The sequence below is a fragment of the Paroedura picta genome, chromosome 1 (assembly GCF_049243985.1).
Source record: "Paroedura picta isolate Pp20150507F chromosome 1, Ppicta_v3.0, whole genome shotgun sequence".
In the NCBI taxonomy this organism is placed as follows: domain Eukaryota; kingdom Metazoa; phylum Chordata; class Lepidosauria; order Squamata; family Gekkonidae; genus Paroedura; species Paroedura picta.
In genome coordinates, this window is record NC_135369.1 from 50,234,786 (window position 1) to 50,244,458 (window position 9,673).

At 40.8% G+C, this 9,673-nt stretch overlaps 2 long non-coding RNA genes across 3 annotated transcripts in view; one reads left to right on the forward strand and one right to left on the reverse strand.

Annotated features, from left to right (window-relative positions):
- LOC143837030 (uncharacterized) overlaps positions 1–9,673 on the reverse strand; it is a 28,513-nt gene that overhangs the window by 9,353 nt on the left and 9,487 nt on the right. The gene's annotated exons all lie outside the window — the stretch shown is intronic.
- On the forward strand, positions 1,759–8,367 carry LOC143837094 (uncharacterized). Its single transcript, XR_013230920.1, has 3 exons — positions 1,759–1,875; positions 4,983–5,101; positions 6,688–8,367. It is a non-coding gene; the product is annotated as an uncharacterized LOC143837094 (long non-coding RNA).

Consider the following 9,673-nt stretch of genomic DNA (forward strand, 5'->3'; position numbering starts at 1 on the left):
GAAAATATATGGCTACCCTTAAGTTTTCATCTGTGAAGATAAAAACAAGGAAGGGATGCCTGAATGCCCACTGGTTTGGCTCACATTCTGTTTGCAAGTTACAAGCAAGGAACCAATTTTTCAGTGGTCAATTAAACTGTTTGTTGACTAGTTAAGAACACAGCTGCCTTTTCTTGCAGGCTTTAACTCCCTTTCCCCTACCATGCCACTGTAAAGTTTTTGGAGATTTTTTTAAATTGGTAATTGCCATTGTAATCTAATATTCTAATGTTGTATTATCGTCATTACTGAATTCCCAGCTTTCACGTAATGAAATAATGTGCTAAGAAATTCAGCAGCACTGCAGAATCAGTCAGTTTTATGGATACATATTGCTAATGTTTTATTGGATTTCCAGGCCATGCAGGGGTCTTGGGAGTGACAGGGTGACTAGTGATAGGGTAACATCACTTCATGGAATAACTGAGAAGTGATATCAACCCTGTCTAGGAATTTTTTGTTTTACTATAGAGTTTCCAGCAATTCCTAGAGAAGACTGATTTCATACCATTTCTGAAAGCATTTTCAAAAATTTTTCTCTTCCAAGTTGCCGTAGTGCTTGTAGGCAGCAGGCCACTTAAGGAAGGAAATCTCCCACCTCCAGCAGGAATCTAGCAACTCTAACACACCGCATCTTGCTTCTTTAATTTAAAACATTTATTAGACACCTTTCTCCCTTTCAGCATTCGTGGTTTAGAATACAAATCATGCAAATACAAAAAGGCAATAATTTGTAAATAATAAAACTACATTTTCTATTTAGTAAATTGAACAAACATCTTCCTCTGTCAGTCTACCACTGACAGAAATACTATCATAGGGGTGGAAATACTATCATAGAACTGCGTGGTTGTGAATGAACATACTGTGGTTATGAATGTCTCCTGCACAAAGAAGATGCATTCAACCACATAAGCCCTCTGTACACCACAAATTGTAACACTGTGGGAACTGCTACGTTGTGAGCTGTGACTTCACCAACACTTGCAATGATATGGAGTCCATATTGTGGGAGTCAGATGGGTCAACCCAAAATTATGTATGGTGGACTCTGTGTCTGACCTACAAAGCACTGGATGCCTCACTGCTGCTTCCTTGAAAATGAAAACACAAACAACACAGCAGTTACTGTGCAAACATGAAGTAATACAATAAACCCATGACAATAATTGAGAGTGTCTTTTTAAATGACATTGTTTCAAATAGTACAAAATTCAATAGCTTGAGGCCAATAACCAACAATGGCTAGATGGTACATACAAGTGTTAAAACTTCAAAAAAGCCACCAGTTCAGCCATATTCAGATATTCACTGAAAGAAATCAAACAGGTTTGAGCTCCAAATAGCTGTGAGGGCTTTTGACTGGCTCGAAGACTTAATAGGGTGGCCAAATTCAGTTTCTAATGCATTTTGTTGCTTCTCTGCATATCCTGGCAAACAAGCCCCTGACCTCCCAGCTGGGTAAGCCGCACTCATATACGTGCCACCTCATAGTGAGGCCCTGAACCCCAGGGAGTCTGATTGCACACCGTACTCCCTGCCAACAGGCTCCATCCCATGCAAACCCACAACTGTGACAATTATTGAACAAAACTGTGACAATTATTGAAACCATGAATACAACAACATAGGGTGCGTGGGAGGGAAGCAGCTCCCACGGTGTCCCTGGTGAAGAGGGCGAGACCCACACAAATGGCAACTTAAATAGTCACCACAGGTCTCGCCCTGCCTTTGATGCTGTGCATACTGCATTCTGTCAGTATGCACACTAGAAGGCCTCTGAGAGGTCGCCTCTCCCTCTCAGCAAGCTCTCTGCTGCATCAATGTTCAACTGAGGTAAGTCTCAGCCGGGTTTATGTTGACACAGTAACTGCAGTGCTGTTTATATTTTTGTTATCTATCTACAGTAACTCTGTTTATACTTTGCTTCTCTGAAAACAGCATTATGAAAACCTTAAAAACATATGGAGGAATCATATACTTTTGGGGAAGGAATTTATATTGTTCTATAAATTCCAAGATTAGCTGATTAGTATTGGTAGGAGATATTTCTCTTGACTTAATTTGTAGAGATACTTCTAAAAATCTTTAGGTTTCAAGTTTTGAATTACCTGGGATTGTTTCTGAAAATTCATTAGACATTTCCCATTGTTTCCCAGTAGACTTCTTTTGGCAAAAGATTGTTAGGGATTTTTAGCCGGTTGGTGATGTCAGAGCACAAGGTTCTTTGAGGGGCATAGACAGAAAGGCAGTCCCTCAAGTACACTGGGCCCTGACCACACATTGCATTGAAGGTAATTACTAAAACCTTTAGCCTGATCTGGAATTCGACTGGTAACCATTGCAGTTGATGGAGGGTGGGCCAGATGTGGGACCTCCATGGTGTTACTGTGAGGATCCTCGCCACTGCGTTTTGGACCAGCTGTAGTTTCTGGATCAAAACCAAGGACAGGCATACGTAGAGTAAGTTGTAGAAATCCATTCTACAGGTGACCATTGCATGGATCATTTAAAACATGAAAAACAGTTTTCTTGGGATTCCCTGCTGCTGGACAAGTCAGGGGGAAATTCAGGTCTGCGCCTAAATAGGTGAATTTCAGTGCAGAAATGGACAAAATAATTCTTCCTTTAAAAATGCAAGTCCAAACTATATCCCTAGTGTGGAAACAGTCATAGAGTCAGCCACCAAACTTGATGGCAGTGGGAGAATCAGAACTCCATTTGTACCAGCTGACACTTTCTTGGACTCTATTGACCGTCTTACCTTTGAGGATGTTGGCAAGTTCCTGACAACTATGAAGCCAACTATCTGATCCTTGGCTTGCAAAATCATGCCTTAGACCCATTATGCACGGGGGTTTTAGCGCACATTCGGGGTGGAATGGCGGCGACTAAAATCACGGATAACGCACAGAGCCAGCTGCAACCGGCTGCAGCTTCGGTGCATGCCGCCGAAAAAGCCGCGTCAGTGAAACGCGGAAGAAAGCGCAGCTTCCGGGTGAGCGGGGCGCAACCAGAAGCGGCGCCCGGATCGGCGCGTGCATAATCGGTTACTCTGGGTTTTGCCACCATCGCGCCCCGCCCCGTACATAACCGGTATGCGTCGCATCTTCCCCCTCCGCTTTTTCGATGTGACCCAAATTCGCCGTTTCGGCGGCCGTGCATAATGGGCCATGAAATGGCAAGACGCGCTCTGAGATAAAGGACGTTATTGTTACAGAAATCTTCTTTAGATAAAAAAGGTGCTTGCTAATTAGCATCCAGTGTCTAATTTACCTTTCCTGAGGAAAGTAATTGGGTGAGTAGTGGCCAAGCAGATTCAGATCTTCCTGGATGAGACATCCTTGACCCTTTTCAATCAGGCTTCCAGACTGGCTCTGAGCACCTTTGTTGATGATCTGTGTTTACATCTAGATAAAGGCAGAGTGTTGATCCTTTTGGATCTATCATCTGCCTTCAATGCAGTTGACAATTTGGATTGATTTACTCCCTTGCTTCCTTGGGGGTGAGGGACACTGCCCTCAGATTGTTCTTCCTTCAGAGATCTTTTAGAGTGTTGCCATTGGAGAGGCAAGTCACCCTGAAGAGGCCTGAACTGTGGGGTCCCCACAAAATTCAGTCGAGTTATTTGATATATATGCCCACCATCTTGCTGAGATGATCAGTTGGCCTGGAGTTGGGTGCCATCAATAGCTGGATGACACACAGCTTTTCCTCCTTCTGGATAAGCAGCTGGAAACAGGGCTTTGGGCATTATCCCACTGCATAGATGTAGTTGTGAAGTGGTTAAGAGGAAGTTGGCTACAGTTGAATCCATCCAAGATAGAAGTCGTCTAGCTGGTAAAGAGTGGGCTACTTAATGGAGTGTCCCTTCCAAGACTTGATGGTGCCCAGATGACAGACTCTGTAAAAAGCCTTGTGGTATGGCTGAACTGGATAGACAAGTCTCTATGGTAGTGCATTCAGAGCTTTATCACCTACCCAGGTTCACATACGATGCAGTAAGAATAGTTATGACTATTAAGGATTGCTTCTTCAGTATCAAAATTAACAACGTAAGTTTTTTTCAGTCCAATCTAATGTTTGAAGTAAATTGCCTTTGAATAATGCTTATTGTTAATAAGAAATAGAGGGCACAATCCATCACTTTCACCATCCACTAGATGGCATTCTCTTAATTGAAACAGGATCCAGGTAGAGAGTTCTATTGGATAAACATCCCAATCCTTCCTTGACCGCACAAGCTGAAGGAATAAAAATTAGCTATTTTAAGTGGATTTTTCATAATTTGTATTAGTTTCCCTAGAGATTTTAACTTTCTGCTATGTAACTCTTAAAACTGGTGGCCAAATCCAGAACAACAGTCATTTTATTCCAATAAAACTATGTTGGGAGATCTTATCATAGAATACCCATGTTACTTGCAGTATAGCAGTATATCAGTGTGATCAATGTGTGTGATGATAATGCAGGATATCTCTTCTGTCTCATATCGACAATAAACACACTAGTTGGCCATAGGCTTGAGCTTCCTATGAGGAAAATGAAATTGGTCTACTTTAGACGTTTGTTGTTAAGGTTACCAAACTAGTAAATATGAATTACCTTGAAAACATAACATGTGCTGTATAAATGCTAAATATTACCATAAGAGCTTACTTATTTCTATTATTATTTCCAGTTATTTCTGACCACCCATAATTTGAATGAATTTAGAACAAATTGTTTTAAAAACTGCTCTTTTATGGAACAAACAACTATTTTGTGGGGAAAGAGTTCAAGAACAGGGAAAGGATGAGCCAAAAGAGGATGAAATGGTTTAATCTAGAGGCGAAGGAAGTTATGGGAGGGAGGAAATGCTCAACACCAATTCTTTACTTGCTGAAATGCAAAATGCTATTTTCCTTGTTCTGCTGTCTTTTCACTAACATTATCATTTACAGAGTATGATGGATGTGGAGGAATGGGAAGAAACACGGTGTAAAAAGAACTGATCTAGATACATTGTTCTTTAACATTATTGGATTGGGTCCAGTGGAGAATTTTGCAGATGGAAGCATGGGTAATTTATGTTTGTTCTCCCCCCCACCCCCATACTGTTTCTGATAGTCCCTTGTCCTCCAGGAACAACATTTGGGAACATTTGGAGGGAAGGTGAGGAAGCCCTCTTGGCTGACAGAAGTCTCTTCTGCTGAAAATATTTCTGATAGTCTAAACCATGTTGAACAGTAACTTCTAGATATGACTTTTGTAATGGACTCCATGCAGGGTTGCTGTTGAAGACATCTCAGGGTTTTCAGTTAATACAGAGAACATTATGAAATCAGGTTATACTGTTATACTGAATCATGAAGAGGAGGAGGATGGTGGAAATAGACTCATGACTGCCATTTTAGGTAGGCAGTACGTATGTATTATAAAGCCTAGTCCAGCAACAATAAGAGGGATTTTATTTAAAAGATCAGGGACAAACAAAGTTTAATTGTGTTACAAGTAAAAAATGACACTGAATTTTTAATTTAGGCAAAATTGCGTGCCAGCCCTCATTTCATCCTGAAATTGTCTTCTAAAGTTGGAGGACTATTGGAAGAAGAAAGATACAATTACATTTAGCATACCTAGGGAGCTGATGCACTTCTGCAAGTGTCAGCCTGATTTATTAACAGGGAAAGATGGTGCTGCTATTCAAATGAGAAATAAAGCCAGTTGATTAGCAGTCCATTCTTCTGCCCATACGCTCAGTTGCTAGTCCCACTGTGTTCAGTGGGAATTGCTTCCAGGAATGTGTTTTGCATTGCTGAAACATTTCAAATGTTCCTTGTAGCACAAATATATGGGCTATACGGAGTTGCCATTAGCGATGATTATGGGAACTCATTCAGCTCAATTCCACTGCAGACATCCCTTGTGCCATATTTCATTGACTCCAACTGTGTCTTGGACCCAGAATTTTTAGCCCCGAAGGACCTGTTCAGTTGCTTGATTTTCCAAATAGCTTGGGTCTTACTGTTACACTGCTTGCTTGTCACGGCTGATCAACTTGTCTTGCCTTCCAAAGGGCCAAATGCTATGCTTGATGAACCAGCTAATTGCACCTGAGAGATGAGTTGATGGTCCCACATTACAACATATGGAATAATAGCAAACATGCTCCATGAAATTTACTTTGCAAGAATGTTTCTTTCATTATGCTATTGCATTTAGGAATCATTCAGGCAGAACTCTCGCAGTACAGCTCAAGTGATTTGTTTCCATAGGATAGAGAACATTTTTAATACCATCATTAAGCAAAAAAAAAAATTGAACCATTTGTGAAAATAGTTTGTAGTCATTTGCTGTATGTACTCTAGAATCTAGATTTTAGGTAATCTGTAGAAAGACAGTGTAGATAAATGACTAATAGCATAATTTCTTCTTTGAGTGCATGTCAGCTTCATAAATCAATTTGTGAATTTGGCTCTGGAACACCGAGTATCTCATGCAGTTAAAAAAATAAGGATGTTTAATTGAATTCTGAAATCTAACATACCTGAATGTATTTGGGTATGTACAAATTAGACATATCTGCTTAATTTTGCCCAAGAAAAGAATCTTGTCACTTTATAATGATGGTTCAATGTTATTAAATCCTTCTACTCTTTTCATTAGAACCTCCACCAACCCAGGGACATGCATAGAGCTTCTTCTCCAGATATGAGACACCTACACAGGGAAACTGGGTCTTTGGTGTGTCAAGAAGATGAGCAAAATGTGCTAAAAGAGACGCCTTCAGATTTCGGGTGCTGTGGGCATGATGCCTTCCACAGCTCCATACACTGTGCAATAGCCTGATTCTCCAGGAATGTGCATGAACATGTACTCAGACTTGCACAGCACAAGTGGAGGAAAGTATAGTTCACCTCTCACGAGAAAGCTATGATTCAGTGCTCTACTATGGACAATAGGAAATGGACAATAAGCCCAGAGGTTCCTGCAATGTTGCATTAATTCATTAATGTGCATCTCATCCTTTTTCAGTCCTGCATGACTGTGACTGATCCACCAAGCAAACCAAACACAGCCTATCAGTCTTCTCAGCCTTGACTGAACACCTAGTTTTCCTCATAGAGTGGGGCTTCCAAGTGAAACATGGGGTGGGGGGTTGGGATGCGAAGCAACTACCTATCCATTTTTCTGCAGGCCTATTTCTGCTTTCTATTCCAGTTAATAACACACAGTAAAAAGAGTGCTGCAAAAGTTCTAACAAAAGCAAGGTGATTCTCAGCACTTGGTGACTAGCAGAGAGGAATTGGGCTAGGGTTCATACTGCCTCAAGGTTTGGGGAGGGTGTGATGGCATTTTAAAGCCAATACACACCCTTTTCAAAATTTTGCCAAGACCTCTTCTAACACAAGAGAGCTCGGGTGGCAACTGCTGACACAGCTATAGCTAAACCATGAAGTCTCTTGATCAAAATATAAACAGTGAGGTTTCACGTGTTTACATATGACTATCATCTCAGCTTGGTTGATCCCAGCAACACACCCTTTGTGAAATGATTCAGAAAAGATCTCAGAGGTACACAATCAAGTTTGTACTTGTGAAGAGAAAGAGCTTGCCAAAGAGGCTGAAGCAAAATTCACCCCTGACCGCATATAAATTATCAAAAGCATGATTTGTACTCAAAATGTACACAAAGCCCCAGAGGACAATTCAGGAAGTTGGTTACATCACCATGGAAATAGCAACCATAGTCAAGGCCAACAAATCATTAACCTTTTTCTTCCTTTTCCTCTTTTCACACTCTGCTAAATCCTCTACAAAGGTTTCCAAGAGAACATCTACGACCTTCATTTCCCCTTGGAGCCCCTCAGGAAATAAGAAATGCATACAATTCATTCATTTCCCTTTGTGTGGGCTATAGCAACAGATATGTATGAATATATAGAGAGAGATTACTTTAAGCAACGTCTGCACACACCCATCTATATATATCTGTGTATCTGGGTCTGCAATCCATGTATTGGACTGAATATCTTTAAGGCTATTAGTAAGACCCATGGGTCTTCAATGGGTCTGCTATGTCTTCAGAATCGTTTCCAACTATTTTCTGAAGAATTGACAAGTACATATTTATTCACAATTACAGTTGATTACAAAGGTCAATGAAGTTAGCAACAAATCTGGCCTTTTCTAAAACACTAAAAAGACAAAAATAATGACCAATGCAAAAAACATACCTGTCACAATAATGGTTCATGGTGATGAGATTGAATGCACTCAAAAATTCTTTATTATCACAAAGATGCAAGTGGCAATTGCAGTATGGAAATAAAAGGTCAGATTGCTCTGGGTCCCTCAGCATTGACAAACTTTAAATAAACATGAAAAAACGAAGACATAAGCCTGACTGCCATATGTAGATTAATTCAATCTATCATATTTTAGCCACTTATGTCTGTGAAAGTTGGATGATGAAAAAATCAGACAAGAGAAGAATCAATTCCTTTGAACTCTGGTGTTGGGGAAGGCTTCTGCAGGTTCCATGGACTGCAAAAGTCACAAACAAGGAAATACTACAGTGCCTAAGGTCTGATATATCACTCACTGGTAGGCAAAATCATGAAACTCCGGTTCACTTACTTGGGCGATCCAACTCAATGGAGAAAGCAATTATACTAGGATTGGTCACTGGAAAAAGGAAACCAGGCCAACAAAGAATCCGGTGGTTAAATACAATCAAAATATACACCAGGCAGAACATTACACAACTAAAACAAGTGACACAAGATCAGAAATCATGGCAGCAGTTGTGCCATAGGAGAGCCAAGAGTTGGACTCAACTGAAAGACTAACATCACATTTAGTCCCAATAGGAACAAATTGTATCATATATTTATTCATTTAGCTTCTGTCCCAGTGGGGCCCCAAAGTGGCTCACATTATTCTCCCCCCCCTTCATTTCATCTTCACAAAGGAAGTTGGCTAATTTGAAAATATGTGACTGGCCCAGGGTCACCTAGGAAGCTTTCATGATGGAGTTGGTCTCCCAGATGCAAGTATGACACACTGTTCTTTACATATAGTTGCTAAGTCCCCCCTGGCCACTGATGGGAAATGGGTGTAGACCCAGGTTGGGAAACTCCAATAAGTTTCCTTGCCTCCCCATCTCAAAAGGAATTCTATGAGGACATGGTCACTTCCCCCTAGGGTCCCCACCTTCACCTCATCCACCAACTCTTCTAGTTGCTTCTAGAAGGTGTTGTAGGGCTTCATAGAACTGGTCAACTTCATCCTCTTCAGCAGCAGTGGTTGGGGCATAGACCTGGATTACTGTGATGTTGAATGTTTTGTCTTGGATTCAAACTGAGATCATTCTGTCATTTTGGGGATTGAATCCCAATACTGCTTTTCCTACTCTTTTATTGATTATGAAGGCTACTCCATTTCTTGGGCAAGATTCTTGCCCACAGTAGTATATTTGATGGTCATCTGACTTAAATTCACCCATTCCTGTCCACTTGAGCTCACTGATTCCTAAAATGTCGATGTTCAGTCTTGTCATCACTTGTTTGACCCCGTCCAGCTTCCCTTGATTCATGGATTTGACGTTCCAGGTACCTATGGAATAAAAGTCTTTACAGCATCGGACTGT